Below are 16,526 nucleotides of genomic sequence, written 5' to 3'. Positions count from 1 at the left end.
CTACACTATGGGTTAAATAGCACTTAGAGGTTAAGTCTGGGAACTAACTCCTATGGGTGACATTGTTTCTATGGGAAAATGCACTCTGAATTCCAGACAACCCATTCACTCACTAACTTTTGGGATATAACCATTTAGTAAGTTGGAGACTGACTAAAAATACCAGATATTTTTATGTATTTTAAATCAATGCATTATAAACACATTCTTTGGCTTTATCTTAATAGATTGAAGCACATTCTATTCTCTTTCAGGAGAATTGCTTTCCTGACCTCTGAAGAACAGTTTAAAAAGGCCTTTGGATTTTCTGCAAAGAAAGAGCCTGGCTATTTTAATTAATTGAATGTATGTATGATCAATTATTTTGAGACAGTAGATAAACAAAATCATTTATATCGTTGGCAGGTTTGCACAAATGATTTCACAAGGGGAAATCACTTTTAGGTTACATAGGACAGATGCATAGCCTATGTGAGAATATTTGGAAAATACTTTTATTCCTTTTTTCAAAGGCACATGCTATGTGTGGAATTAATTGGAATCTGTTTCTTCAATTATTTCTTTACTTCCCACACAATAACGATGGGCTCCTACTCACAGGGTGATGTGACATTGATGTGTAATCAAGTTTCCTTTGGAGCATTTTTTAGACAATATAATATTTGCCCTTTGCCATCAGAAGTTGGGTCCTCTGTGAGGTTTTGACACAAGAGAATGAGTTGAGGAAACACATTGATGGAAGATGGTCTGTTTGAAACTCATTTTAACTGAAACAGAAACTGCAGTTTGTGGAGCAGAAAGGGCCCAGGGCTCCTCAAAAGACCCGAACTTTGGCCATAACTCCTGAATTGAGTGGCTGAGAAAGTCACTCACCTCAGAGCCTCATTATCTTAATCTGCACAGTGAGGGGTTTGGCATTTATACTTGAAGTTCCTCTCCAGCCTGTGTTTTGTTTCTTAAGTAGGTAATAATGAAAGGAAGTGGGGATGCCTCTTGTCTTTCCACTCATATCACTTCAGTGCAGAATAGAGAGGGAATGCCAATATCACAGTAACTTCTTTTAGCTCACATTAACTTTAACATGTATTTTAACATATAGCAAGTTCAATGTCTGTGAATAAGTCAGTATGCTCCAAAATTTTACTCTTTTCTTCTTATTTCTTTATTTTCATTCCTCCTTCCCTCCCTCCTTTTCCCCTTTCCTTCCTTCCTACCTTCCTTCCTTGGCCTTTAAGAGGCTGACGCAACAGCTCTGGCTCTGTAGGTCAGGATCTAACAAAGGGAAATCCCTCATGTGCTGGAACTTTGCAACTCCAGAAATGAGCCATTTGTGAAAGTTGAAGTACCACCGGGGTTAGCCAGGAAGCCACTTGGGATTCCAGCCAACTGTCCCCAGTCCAGACCATTCAGAGGGGAAGCATCTGCCAATCTGCCTCTAGCTGTCCAAATCCAGAAGGTGCAGCACCTGCTCGGGAAAGCCACAGCGTGTGGCAAAATGACTGCTGTGGAGGCCACACTTTCTCTTTTGCATCGGCCAAACTGTCCCTTTCTTAACCTCAGATATTCTTTCCCCGGACTTGGAAGGTATCTTTGAAGATTGCTTTCATGCATTTAGTTTCCCCACTTGTTAACATTTAAAACTCATGATAAATGGGGAGGCGAGGGCGGTGGGGAGAGGTTGGGAATGAGGTAAGGTGGTGGGACTGGAATGGGGAAAGGCATAGAAGAGAAGGGTAGGCTGAAGTGGGACGGGGGTAGGTGGAGATACAGAAAGGCATTAATAAATGACCAAAGGCAACAATGAGCAAAAAGCAGCAGGCAAATAAGCAAACAAAACAAAATATTAATATTGAGTACCTACATCTTGCTAGGTGGTATTGGGTTAGGCACCAGGCATATAGCAGTGAACAATGCTGCCAGGCCCCTGCTTCATAGAACTTACAGTCCAAGGAGGGACGATATTAAACAAATAATAACAAATACTTTAACAGTTAAAAATGATGCAATTGCCATGAAGAAATACAAGGGACCTTGACCTAATCTGGGAGGTGAGGAGGGTGGTGTTCAACAAAAGTTGGAAATTTTTATACTATTTTCCAAATAAAAAACTAGAAGTAAATTATATTGCAATATAGTGTTTGTTTTTTCTAAATGAAACCCAAGCACACATGTAGCTCCGCCCCGCCCTATACCCCCACACAGGAAGCTCGCCCCTCCGCTCAGGATCAGCCTGGGTGTTCTGTGGTTCTTACTCCATTCTTTTTTTTATTATTGAAATATAGTTAACATGCAATATTATATTAGTTTCAGGTGTACAACATAGTTATTCAACATTTATATACCTAACGAAGTGACCATGATTTCTGAGAGCTCTAGTGCCTTGCTCCTTCCCCCACGTCCCAGGCTTGCTGAGGGGCGCCACCTAGAGTTTGACGGACACATCCCCATAGACATAGAGTACAATGGTGTTTTAAAACCTAACCTGTTTGCTCTTTTTTTGAAAATTGAATTGATAAATAATCAATTTAAAAAATGAAAAAGAATGAATGAAGGAGCAAAGCAGCAGGCAGATACACAAACAAGACAAAAAACTTTCATTCACTGTCCTTGGCATGCAGAGTGAATGTAAAGGATTTCCAAGTTTTCTAGGAAGAATGGCTTTCTCCAGTCACTTTCCAAGATTTGTTTTGCAAAGCTGCCAGAGAGAATTATAGACAATGAATTGCAAGTAACAATTCTCATGGTGACATCCAAAGTGTTTTAAATCCACATCTCAGATCTTAAAGGTTCTAAGAAGACACCTACAATTAAATTTGCGTTGTTCTTACTAATAACTACCTGATAATTTGCTGAGCAGTCTATATTACAGAAATACTTATGGCATTAAGACAGAGCCAACTGTTGTGACTTACGGGGTGAGTTAATATTACAGCTGTTAAGGAGATGAAAAACATGCATGAAGTTTGTCATTTTTAAATCACCTAGGGCATGACATCCAGCTCTATGTCACTGCACTTCTGTTGGCCTGATAAGAACAATCAAACGTGGTTCACAAAAGCTATCATACACATAAAGAGTAAGATAGAACTTATCTTTACCCCTTGCACTGGACATATTCTTTGTCTCCCTAAATACTTGCCCCAGAGGAAGAAAATTTAGATAAGGAAAACTGACAATCATTCCTCCATTCACTCATTTCATTTAAACATTAATGAAGCTCCTACAGTGATAATGTAGAGATGAAGGAAGATTCTGACCCAGGGTGCTTATTGTCTATTTGGAGGAGGTCAGCAGCAGATGCTAAGGAAGTAGAGCTGACAAGAGTAGGTTATTTCTAAATACTATCGACGAGGGGCTCCTGGCCAGTTCAGAGAGGACAGAGAAGGCTTCCCCTAGGTTAGAGTGCTATGTCTTTAAGTACCAAGTCCTTGGAAGGCTAGGTTAAACACAATGCTATTTACAAACACAAAAAGGTGAAGGTTATCACTTTTCCTGAAGACTTTTTCATCTAAGATATAAAGTCAAAAAGAGAAACACATAATGAAAATGAATATCGCTAGACTACAAGTTTCAGGGATATAAAAACTGTTTTGATCTTCATTTTGATCTTGTCCACTCCTATAGCTCTATCATTTTCCAAAATGTCTAGCACATAATAGGCATTAAATTAAAAGTTGTTAAAATCTGGATGAATGTTTAACAAAAACCCTATTGTACATAGTAAAAAAAAAAATCTGTAAATAGATATTAGTGCAAGTTGGTTTATTGGCAGATTTTCTTAAAAAGACTTCATTGGCTTTCTATTTTCATCTTCACCAAATGTTAATGCTTTTGCCTTTTTTCCTACTTTACCCAATTTCAGTGCTTTCACCTATTTTTTTATTTGCGCACATCAATTCAGTTTCTTCCTGTGTCTTTAAATTTCTTCCCTCCTACTCTTCGACATGCTTTGCCTTGGCCATTCAGGTAGATGTCTTCACAGTTCCACCAAAATGCATTCCCTCTTGCAAACATTCACTGTTTTTGCTTTCCCTCATCTTTATTCACTCTCCTCTGTTCTTTCCCTCCAACCCACTCCTCCTCCAGATCTATGAAAATTTTCACCGTTCTTTAAGAACCATTTTGAACTCACAGTGCTTTCCCTGACTAATTCATTCTCTTTCTCTTTTTCCCCTTTAATCGTATTAAGCTTATATATACTCTCCAGTCCATGCCACATTAATAAACCTTAATTATATAAAACTCTCACATCTTTCACTGTTGTGGATGTTAGTCTTATCTTCTCAACCAGGTGCCAACTGCCTAACAGCTATGGTTCATGCCTTCTTCTCCATCAGTATAAAATACTCACTTGGTTGGCACAGAGATAGGCAGTGGTGGAAGATGAGTGCAAGGAAAACTGGATCCAAATCATGGAAAACTTTGAATGCCAGGTTCAAAGATTGACTTTAGCCTTTAGGCAGAAGTAAGACCTTGTTCCACCGTGTCAGTCAGAGGAAAGACCAGCTTTTCAAAAAAGCATCCTCTTCTTTATAAATACTTTACATTTATTAACCAAGTGGTTATCAATCATTCATTATAAACAAAACTCATGGAGAAAAGAAACTTAGGAAATATCTTCTCTGGTTTTCAGCATCTTGATTTCCATGTTCCACAGAGTTTTCTGAAGGTGATTTTCCATGTTAGGTGAGTGGTTAACTAAATATCCTTTGCTTAACCCCTCCTATCTCTGTTATTGGCAAAGACTGAGTCTGGTGGTCTTCATGAGATTTCAAAGGAGTGATGTCCCACCCAGGGTTTGACAGGGCTAAAGTGGCTGATGATACTACTTTGGACTGAGCAGCTATGCAAAGGCCTGTGGAAGAAATGATAAAATATTAAAAAATAAAATTAAGTATTGCACACCTGTAGACTCTCCTTTAATGAACTCTTCTCTCAAGAGGCAAAAAATTCATTAAGAACTTAATTTAAAAGAAATTTTAGAAACTTCAAAGGTGAATACTTTTTGTAAAACTCCTCCTCTATATGGGACAATACAATAAACTAAGAGTTCCATCTTTGGACTCAGAGAACTTAAATGAGTAGAAATTAAATGAATGTATTTAGGAACGATCTGGTTTTTGTACTCAAACATTTAGGTTGAAAGACCAATGTTCATTTTTCCTCTGAAATGTGGGATTTGACTAGACTAGCTTAATAACTATGTCAGCAAGTAGTCTATCTATTATTAATAGGTCCTGTAATTACAAATTTTTCTATTCACTACAGTTTATTTGTAACCCCAAAATTAATACTCATAGCACCTTTGCCATCCTTCACTGTTGTGGACAGAATGGTGAGAATTTGAGATGCACACATTCCCAGCTGAGGCTGAACAAGATGATGCTCTGGCCTTTTGTCTCAACTCATAAACACACACACAAAAATGTTCTTTCTGTGGACTATTTTGTGCCATGTTTTTGCATTTTTGTGCATTTTGTTGGTATTTTTTTCTTTTCAAAATGCCCTCCCTGACAAGTGTAATGCTGTCTAGTTTTCCTAAGTGTGAGAAGACTGTGAGATATTTTATAAAGAAAATACAAACCTTGTGACATAGGCTTTGTTCAGGTATAAGTTATAGGGCTTTTAGCCATGAGCTCAATGATAATAAATCAATAGTATATTACAAATATGGAATCTTTAAACAGCAACACATATAAGACAAGGTTATGTATTGATTGATTAAGAAAAATGTTGTGATCAGAGACTCTCAGAAACTTTTTCCTGCATTTCTTCTAGTAGCTATGATTCAGTGTTTATAGTGACTTTAAAGCACTTAATGACTGTAAATAACAAGAATTAACTGCATATGGATTGAAGGTTTCATAATTCTTGATGCCCTATGATCAGGGTTAAACATTTGACACACTATTAGTCCACATGAAGTGTAATGCTGTGTTTGAGCCTCACCTTTTATGTTGGGTGAATTTGGAGTTGAAACTGATTGTCTACCCACCAACTGAGTGACTTTTCACAAATCACTTCACCTTTCTAAAGGCTACATGTCAAGGTTGTTGAGAAAATTAAATGGAACAATGAGCACAGAGCCCAGCACAGTTAGTATATGGCAAGCCCTCTATAAATTTTTACTATCAATTGTTCCATTTTATCTCTAAAATAGTACAATCTCCATTTTAATGGCTCATAAATTACCAGCAAGAAGAATGAGTTTCTGTTAACAATATTCTTCACTCTGCAGAAGGACTCACAGAGTCCTACTTACATAAAATTGCATGTTAAGAACCAAACAGGAAGCTGGAATCCCAACTTACAAATTATGTGCTTATAGTTTTAACATGTTCCCAGGCAATTTTCTGTCAGAAAGGTGGTCCTAGAGTTACTAAATTCCAAACATTGTTTTAAGCTCTACATATATTAAGTTCATTTAAGTATAGACAGTGACAAAATGATCCTACTGTTAACACCCAGTCACAAGGACAGACTCCTAAAAATTGTTCAATCTGTCCTTCTGTTCAAATTTAAACATTATATCCCAACTCATACAGAGTTCACAGTGCTGGAGACTTCTAAGTGACTCCTCCAAACTTTTCAACTTGCTTCTGTGCTCCTCAAGTATGGAGTCATTAACCTTGAGCTCCAGGGTACCATTACCTGGCCATGCCTTTGAATATTAGAAAGCACTCATCTCTGAGACTGTCTCTCATATTAACAGTCCTGCCCACACAAGTCAAAATCCATGCTTGGTGGAGAGGTAGAAATGGACTTCAGATTCTGTTGATGAATGGGGAGAAGGGACAAAAGTCCTGATAGTGTTTTGGCCTCAAAGGAAAGCATCTAAAAATTAATCATACCTTTTTCATTGAGAAAATTAGCCTCCAGTTAGCCTTTCTTCTTTACCTCCTATTTCTAAAAGAATGAATAACCCTTCACCAGCTGTGAGTTATGTATCCAAAATGTCTCTTCTCTCATCTTACCTCCATAGTGGGTAGTTTCCAGGAAAGAGGAAAAAAGCCCATTCCACCTTACTTGCTTTTCAGAAAGTTGCTATATCTTCATTTAAAAAAATCTTGCTTTCTTCTCCCTGGTATATGAAGTCTCATCTCTTATTTGAAGGGAAAAGAGAGATTAAGTAAGGAGAAACAGCACTTATGGTCCCAGCATCTCTACTGATTGAACACTGCTGGGGTTATTAATCATGAGGGTTTATTTTCCAAAGAACATCAGAGCACATCTGGAAATTAAATAAAAATAATAGGAGGGTTCAAATCAATTGACGTTTTCCAGAGAATTCCTCAAGACAATTAATAAGATGCTGCCCACAGAGGCACACAGAAACTTTGATTCTGTTCTGCCTAAACAAGCTTTAAAAAAATAAGTATCAGAATTCACCTCAAATAGTTTGGTTTTTATTAACTGCCCTCTCTTGAGGGGCTCCACATACAGAACTAAAATCTGCCTTCTTTGTATTTGTTTCATTTGATTTGCTTTTCTCCAAACTGAATGGATGAGTGCCTATTTCTAAGTGGTCTTTTTGACACTACATAATTCTGACAGCCAAGTAACTCTGAACCCTAAGGAAGGAGGCCATTTGCTGTGGGAGGCAAGGATGTAGAGACCACATTTCTCCTGAGAAATATTTTGATTAGGTGACTCTCACCAAAGAGCCAAGGTCAAAATTAACTCTGGATTAAGCTCTCCCATGACAAGAGGGAGGCATTCACTTCAAGAAGATCTTTGTTCACAAGATGGTTGTTAGACAGTGCAAAGGAAGTGACTTCAACCTTTACCTTATCTGTGAAAAGTAATGATACTCCTCATGGTTTGGTACAGCCAGCTTGTTAGGAATCATGGAATTGGGCCAAATAGAGGCAAGAGTAGAAGAAGAGCCAAGTCTGGTTTTTGCAGCCCCCCCTCTCCTTTCCTCTTCCCTTGCTGTCTCTTCCCATCCTCCTGCTCCTCCAGGTACCCAGAAACCTTCAGCTAGTCACCAAATGCTCTAGGTTTCCAAAATATCTTTGAGCAATCTAACTTGGATGTCATGAGTTGAATTATGTCCCTCAAAACTTATATGATGAAGTCTTAGCAACCTGTATCACAAAATGTGACCTTATTTTGGGGATAGGGTGTTTATAAAGGTAATCAAGTTAAAATGAGGTCATTAGAGTGGGCCCTAATCCAATATGACTGGTGTCCTTATAAAAAAGGGAAGTTTAGAGACAGACATGTATACAGAGAGAATATCATGCAAACATGAAGATAACCATCAACAAGCCAAAGAGGAAAACCTAGAATAGACCTTTCCCTCCCAGCCCTCAGAAGAAATCAACCCAGTGGGCAACTTGATTCAGACTTCCAGCCTCCAGAACTGTGAGGCAATAAATTTCTGTTATTTAAGCCACTCAGTTTGTGGTACTTTGTAATGGCAGCCTTAGCAAACTAATACACTAGGCTATATACACAGTTCCACTTGTTGTACATTTGATTCCTAAAGTGTGAACCACCAACTTGAGGGAGTCTTGGAATTCTTGCCAGGGTCTCAAAGATTTATATACTCATTACATTCTCAATTTTAAAGCCAAGTAAATATGCTGTGTGAGGTTGCCCAATGATTGTCCTTTGCATTCCTTCCTATATTTAACTCTTTCACCACTCTATTCAAGCTGTACTGATATCTTGGAGGGAAACCTATTCTCTCACCTCAGAACTTTGCACACGCTGTTCTCTTTTCCTTAAAATACTCCACATATGCCAAGTTCTGGCCAACTGCCACTAATACTTTAGTTCTGGCTGAGTTGCCACATGTTTGGGAAGGTCTTACCTGAACTCTGCCAAAATTGAGTTAGGTGCCATTCCTGTGTGACTCCACATCACCATGTGCTCACTTCTTTTCTATCAGTAAACAGATTCTTTGGTGATCACCTCTGCACTTGGTCCCTTGCTTATTAAACTAGGGAGGGGCTACTTCATGTTCAATCTCATATTCACGGCATCAGGCTCAGTGGGTTTCACAACATTCATGTTCACAGATTGCAATAATGCATCAAAACATTTTGTTTTTGTGAAATTTATTAATCAACAGATACGAAACTACTATATTGGGAAACTACCTTTTTTTTTTTTTTTTACATTGAAAGTGGTTCTCATCCTCAAAAGTTTGGAAACCATTGCTCTAATTCAGAGGTCCCTCAAAAGTGGCCCAAGGGCCTAATCCAGTCAGCAGATGGGATGGTTTGGCCAGCCCAGTGCTCCAGATGTCTCTGGATGTGGACATTTTTCCCTGACGGTGTATGCTCTGCAGGCACCAGAGGCTCCCTATTCCCACTCTCTGGCATCCACCTCTTTCCTCATTAGTGTTTCCTGTCTGGACCCTGAGGCATTGGTTCCTTGAACACATTCCCCCCAGGTTCTTCATCAAAGTTTCCCTTCCTTATATTCCCTTCTCTGAACCTGTGAATCTAATTTGAAACAAAGATTTAATAGTTGTCTCTTTCATAAGAAACCTATATTTTATCCAGAACCTGTGAGAGAGGGGTTGTTTGGGGTATAATCACGGAGGCAATTTTTTTTTCTGTAATCCTGCAAAACAAAATACTCAAAGGAAGGTAATTGGTACTTCCTTGGAGTTTCAGTTGTCTTGTAGAAAACACATAAGGCCTGAAAACAAATTAATTTTGATCAACCTTCATTTTCCTTTCTGGGTTCTGTCAGACACTAACAAGCAAAGGAACCACCAACGTTGGGGAAAGTGTAGTGGTAGATTGGGTGGAAAGGGACACATAACCCCCAGTCAGAACTGTCAATCTCTAGGCAACAGAATATTAAATCACTGAAAGTGAGGTATAAAATGTTGTTTTATGAATTCTCTTATCTCTTTCAACAACTTCAGAAAGGGGAAATGTTTGTTTCATCTTAAAATATATCCAGATTGCTCTGAGTTTACACTATGATAGGGCTTAAAGAAAATAGAATTGTTTTGTGTTTTTATTTTGGAGAACAAAAGGAAGGAGAAAGAAAAAAGAAAGAAAGAAAGAAAGAAAGAAAGAAAGAAAGAAAGAAAGAAAGAAAGAAAGAAAGAAAGAAAGAAAGAAAGAAAGAAAGAAAGAAAGAAAGAAAGAAAGAAGGAAGGAAGAAAAAGAAAGAAAGAAAGAAAAAAGAAGGAAGGAAAGAAAGAAAGAGAGGGAGGGAGAGGGAGGGAAGAAGGGAGAGAAGAAGGAAGGAAGGAAGGAAGGAAGGAAGGAAGGAAGGAAGGAAGGAAGGAAGGAAGGAAGGAAGGAAGGAAGGAAGGAGAGGGAGATAAAAATAGGGAGGGAGGGAGGAAGGAAGAGGAGAGAGAGAGAAGCTATAGAGCTCAGAGTGACAACCAGGACATGATACTCTTCCAAGTGGAAGAAAAGTCCCCACAAAAAGAGCATCTATCTGCCTTTAGTCCTGCCACTCCAACCCCCTCAACCCTCTGCCATACAAACTTCCCAGAGGGACACCTTTGGCATCCTTGCAAAGCGGTGGTTGGTACACTAAATTCAGCTTCAATTCTGATCCTTTTGATGATCCCATTTTCAAGGCTGATACATTTCTGTTCATAGTTACTCTTTCTTTCCTCCCTCTTTGCCAGTTCTTAGTCCAATATGCCAATTGTCTTACACTGCCATGACTTCATACCTGAAGCATTTTAACCAACAGTGGAGAATTCTGCAGAGCCCTTTCTTAAAAACTCAGACTATAATCTCCTCCCTTCCCCCATCCAGCTCGCTGGGGCAGTGATTTCCTCAAAGAATTCCAACAAATTACTTAGGCACGACCCCCCTTCCTGAAATTATGTTAGCTGTCTTTAATCAAGCTTGCTTTTCCAACTGTTCCCGATTTGATACCTTAAAGTACTTACAGAGTCCTTCCCCACAACTGAAGCTAAACTGACTGGCTTATCTTCCTGTTCCCAGCATACACACAAATACTAATAATATTTCAGGGAGAAGGTGTGGGTGATGAAGAGGGAAAGGACTCATTAAATCTTTTAACTTGAATAAGTTACTCTTTTCATAGACAGAATTTTTTTTTATTTTTTTTATTTTTTTTGGCCCAAAGATAAATGTTTAAAATCAGAATTCCAGAGAAAGGCATCTTAAAAATCAGTCTCAGTGCTTTAAAAATGTTAGTACTTCCTCTGCACTTTTGAACAAATGTTTAAAGTAAGACCACCTTAATTATTTGATGCCAATGGTGTGACTTTCTTACACTAATCAAGGCTGGGTGTTTGTAGTGCCAAATCTCAACTTTTGAAGTCAAGAGGTTAAGTTATAAATACTCGCTATTAGATAGCTGTAAAATATTTGCCTGAAGGCTTTGATAGTTTAAAGCTTTCCATTATACATATATACAGATATGTCTATTCTTGTAGCTATGTATAGGTTAAGATACACATGTATCTCCACAACACCTCATGTGTGGTCATGATATCCATCACATAAACTTCTGCATTTTCCAAACCCTGGGATACAATTTCAAACCCTATATAAACTGACTTTATACTGCACATGTGCACAGCACTGGCCCTACCACGTGGATGGCATCATTATTTCCACACAGTCTGATTCACGGTCCAAACCCAGGATAGGGTCTCCAGGAAAAGATGTTTTAGGACTAGGTTTCCAACTTGAATTCTCCATGGGAGTTTCCAAAATAACTCTGATGCTTCAAGGGGAAAAAAGTGAAGAAGGACTGAAAACCAGAACCAAAACCAAACAAAAGGAGAGGCCTTAAAAAGTTATGTGATGAAGTGGGATGCTGTAAAGTTTTTATTATGACTTGTTTGGAAAGAGCTTGCTTAACAAATGCAGTCATCTGTATTCAAAATGCACAGCAATAAAAGTTTTTATAGCCCACTATCACATGCCATGATGTGTATGGAATGGTTAAGCCCCATCAGACCTTGAAAAATAATGTTTTGTTTGCTCTTCTAGGAAAGCTTGCCCTTCAAAAGAGAAAAAAAAAAAATAACTGAAGGAAGAAAGAACTTCTACAGAGTTATGTGTGTGAGAAACTGTCTGGAAACCACAACAGCTGAGGAATGGGTGCAGAAAGGGAGCTATCTCTTTACTTGGGAAAGAGAAAACTGGTGAGGGAAATGAGAACTGTCTTCACATTAATTTTAAGGACAATTTTGTAGAAGAGTGATTAATTTTTTGGTTAGGGCGTGATTTTATAAAGCACAGAACTAGATCTTGGTAAATGCTGAGATGGAAGGAGAGGGTTAGATTTGACTCAATAAAGAACCCTCTAACCTGATAGCTTCTCACAAAGGAATGATTTGCCTTGGGAATTATTGAGTTTGCCATGTCTAGATCATGAAGAGGCTCAGTTAGCATCAAATAGGGGTGTCACACATGGAGGGGACCCTTTCAGCAGGTGCGCTCTGGACAAGTTGACCTGTATGGTACCTCCCATATCTAAGTGTCTCTGATTCTAAGATTTGTTTATAATTCCAAATTGGCCATTGGAGACATTTCATATCCTCTGTAAATATGCGCATGCATCTGAATAGGATTTTCATTAGAAAAAAGTTAAAAGGTATAAATTCATTCTTATTGTTTAGTGCTCCCTATGAAAAGAGGGAGGTTTCTTTTTTAAAGTAGGAAGTGTCAAAGGTAAAGTCTTTTTTGAGCACAGAGTTTATCTATTGTTTATTCATAACCCTTTTGTCCAATGTTTTCAAGTTGGGAATCACAGTATGTTGAAAGGTTGTGGGGAAAATTCCAAAAGGTGTAAAGAAATCAGAGCTGTCAGACTCTGAACATAAATGTGATGTTAAGTATATAAGTAGATTCTCTTCCTTCCACATTATCACCTGTGGTTCCCCCTTTTTACAATTCACACATCTGCCAAAGGCCCCCTTTCCTTTTGATCCCCACCCCCTCCTTCATTTTCACCTCCTGGGTCCTCCTAGGTTTTGTTCTGGCCTCACAGAGCATATGTTCCTCCTGAGGTAAAACAAAAGAAAGCTATTCCTATACCTCTCTCCTTAATAGGGAAGATCCAACAGCTTCTCTGAGGGAATCAGGGATAAAAACAAACAAACAAACAAACAAACAAAAAATGTTGGAGAATTGTAAAGGAAGTCTCATGATCTTAATCCTTGTTTATTGTCAAATTTGCCCCAAATTGCCCAGGAACAGACTTGCTGCTCCATCATCTTAAATAATTCTATCTTTCTTCTTCTTTACTGCCAAACTTACTTCATGATACAAGAGACTCTGAGACAGGAGAAGGCAAGGTAGTTAGCGCAGGGTGAATTTTCTCCTTATTAAGTACCTTTCATTCCTCAGAATCCCCAAAGGCCTAGCAATCTATATTTCATGCCCTCTACCTCACCACAGAAAGCTGGACTCTGTGCTGTGAAAGGAACGCACAATAAAAGCAGAGGTAAGCTCCGTTCACGTCCGATCATCACTTCCATTATGCATGAGCATTTCTATGACACTCTATATTGGTCAATGTTATATTAGTCAGTCTAGACAGGAGGGAAAGGGGGTCTTCCTGTAAATGGTATTTCCACATATTTTCCTCTCTTTATTTACTTTCCTTCTTGGGTTCCCTTTTGGGGTACTGAATTTTCCCTCCCACACAGAATTCTTCTTATTTAATTTCTTAAGAATTCATTACAGATTGGCAGTTGCCAGAGGTAGGGGATGGGGCATGGGTAAAATGGGTAAAGGAGATCAAAAGGTATAAACTTCCACTTATAAAATAAATAAGTCATGGGGATGTAATGTACAGCATGGTGACTAGAGTTAACAATACTGTATTGCATATTGAAAGTTGCTAAGGGTTCTCATCACAAGAAAAAAATTGTAATTGTATGTGGTGACAGATGTTAATGAGACTTACTGTGGTAATCATTTTCCAATATATACAAATATTGAACCATTATGTTATACATCTGAAACTAATATAATGTTATGTGTCAGTTACACCTCAATTTTAAAAATCCATTTCAGGAAGTTCTATGACAGCATCTACCTCGCAAAGCAAGAAGCACAGGGTGACGTTTTCTTCTTAAGTTTTTTTATTAAATGGAAACATGTTATGAAATAAAATATTAAATATGAATAGCATATGGCCCCACCTTGAAGGAAAATATATCTCATTCATCAAGCAAAGGAAAGATGGACGTATTAACAACACCAGTTACCGCTGTCCCTGAAAGCATTAAAACAGCTGATACATTGTGTGCTAAGTAGGTATCACCTGTTTTACATTTAATATCTCATTTATTTCCCACAACAATGTTATGAGGTGATATTCTATTATTTTCATCATGAAAGAGAAAAATGAAGCTTAGAGAGATTAAGCAGGACTTGTGCAAAGTGGTACCAATTCTTTAAGGAATTTGAATTCATGTTATTCTGCCTCCAGAATCTATTCTCTGAAAAATCATTTGGAATCCTGCCTTAGATATGTCTTCAAAGGGAAACATGAACATAGAGACCATTTCCACTTTTAGTGGACCCTTCTAACTACATCAACCACTATTTAGGGTTAATGCATTCTTTATCCAGTTGTGACTTTGGGGGTGAATCCCTAAGTACTCCTGCCACGGGGATCTTTATTCAGGTTTTATTCCTTTTTCATTGCTCTTTCCAGTTCATCCTCCTCTAAAGAGTCTGTGCTTGAACTTGGTGGGGCAGGGTGGGGTGGGCAGAGTGCAGCGCAAGCTTTTGCTTCTCACCGAAAGGGCAGCTGTCCACTGAGTTCACACAGTAACTTGAGTAGGTGTGTTACTTAATACGCCAGGAGAAAATGCCCACCCCGCAAGTCTAAAATTGTGGATTTAATAGGCCTCCTGCTGCTGCTCGGCTGCCTTCCAGAGGCCACTGAATTGCTTTGTCTCTCTGCAAGCAAGTCCTTCTGCCAGAGACCCTGCAGGAACTGTGGTTGTTGATCTGCAACACGAGGTGACAGGTGGCCACTCCACAATTGTGGGATGTTAAAATTGACATCAAAATTTTGTTTTCTCTAAAGGGTAGAGATGAGGTAAAGAAAAAAAAAAGGCTGATACTGTGCCCTCATGTTTCTCTGTGTCTCTGTACGTGTGCTGGCTGCCAACCAGCTTTTCACACTCAGAGACCTAAACCCCCTAAAGACTCATTCTGGGGAGATCTTGGCATGAGAACACCGTGGCTGTGCCCAAGCTGGGTCTTGGCAGAGGCTTGCTTAACCTGGCCCCCTGACCCAGCCATACCTCCTCACCAAAGTCAAGGAGGTGGCTCCAGGAAGAGCACGACCACTACTTTTACAGAGGCTGTTGCCAATAGCAAGGAACTACTACAGATGGCCTAAGACATGACGATTCAGAAAGTGATAGGCCTGCCTTTTCTTGACCCAAGTCGTAGCAAACTTCATTGAATGACTAAGAGTTTTTAAGTTCCTCAGCCCATCAGAAACGTTGCTTCATGAACTTGACAAGTCCAAAAAGCCTTTTGGTAAAACTCATCTCCTCTTAGAGACAGCAGGTGGATTGTTTTTAGAAACAATGTTTTTTTTTGTTTGTTTGTTTGTTTGGTTGATTGGTTTTTTTTTTTTTTTTTGAAAAAAGTGAGAGATATTTTGATATTTTATTTAAAACATATATCATATGTTTTACATCAATGGCTATGCTTTTATTCCTTGTTCAAGTTCTTTGTGAAAATAGCTGCTCCTTTGGCTTGAGCTGTTGCTTTCTTACTGTTGTGATATATCAGGGTATTCCTGGGAGAATGTGTAACTGTTCCCAAGACCAAGAATGTATCGTGTAGACTTCCCTTCTCAAAGACTTTCTTAGAAAATGAAGCCAGGGTCAGCCCTCTGACTTTGGAGTTGGCACCTGTTAGTACTAGTCTGTCATAGTGGACATTGACATTCTTTTTGGTTGCCCAACAAACATCTGAACTCCATACCCATATTTGGAGACTTTCTCACCATAGGATTCTTAATGGAAGGTCATGTTATTTACTGGCAGAGAAGCTAAAAATGCTACGTATTCATTGTTTCCCATATTTCTTTTGAGCCGGGGCCCCACACATGTGACTCAGGCTCTTTGCAATCAGATACACCCATCACTGACTTAGAATCTGGACTTGGTGAGGCGAGAAGCTTGGATAATGACGAACACTCCAGCAGTGGTGGCAGCTGCAGGGTGATTGAGGCCCTGAGTCAGCGGGAGCAATGCCTAAGAGGTGCCAGCTGCAGAGTCTAGGGTTCACAGCAGCTGAGATGTGTTCCCCAAAGCAGGTCGACAGGTTGATTCTGGACATTGGCCCTGTCTGTAGAGCTCAGGATCAGGATCTAGTGCTTTGAGTTACCTAGGAATTCCATGAGTGTTCAAAGATTTTAATAAATTCTTTCCCCTAGAATGACTTTCTGTCTGCTACTTATAACTAAAAATCCTGACTTATAACAATAGAAATGTTTAGATTAGATAAAATTTCCAATTTCTTAAGATAAAAGAAAATCATCTTAAGGTATAAATTATACGAGTATAATTCAGAGCCTAC

The sequence above is a fragment of the Furipterus horrens genome, unplaced genomic scaffold, assembly GCF_987537825.1.
Source record: "Furipterus horrens unplaced genomic scaffold, mFurHor1.1.pri manual_scaffold_4, whole genome shotgun sequence".
Classification (NCBI taxonomy): Eukaryota; Metazoa; Chordata; class Mammalia; order Chiroptera; family Furipteridae; genus Furipterus; species Furipterus horrens.
Note: the sequence above shows the minus strand (reverse complement) of the source record.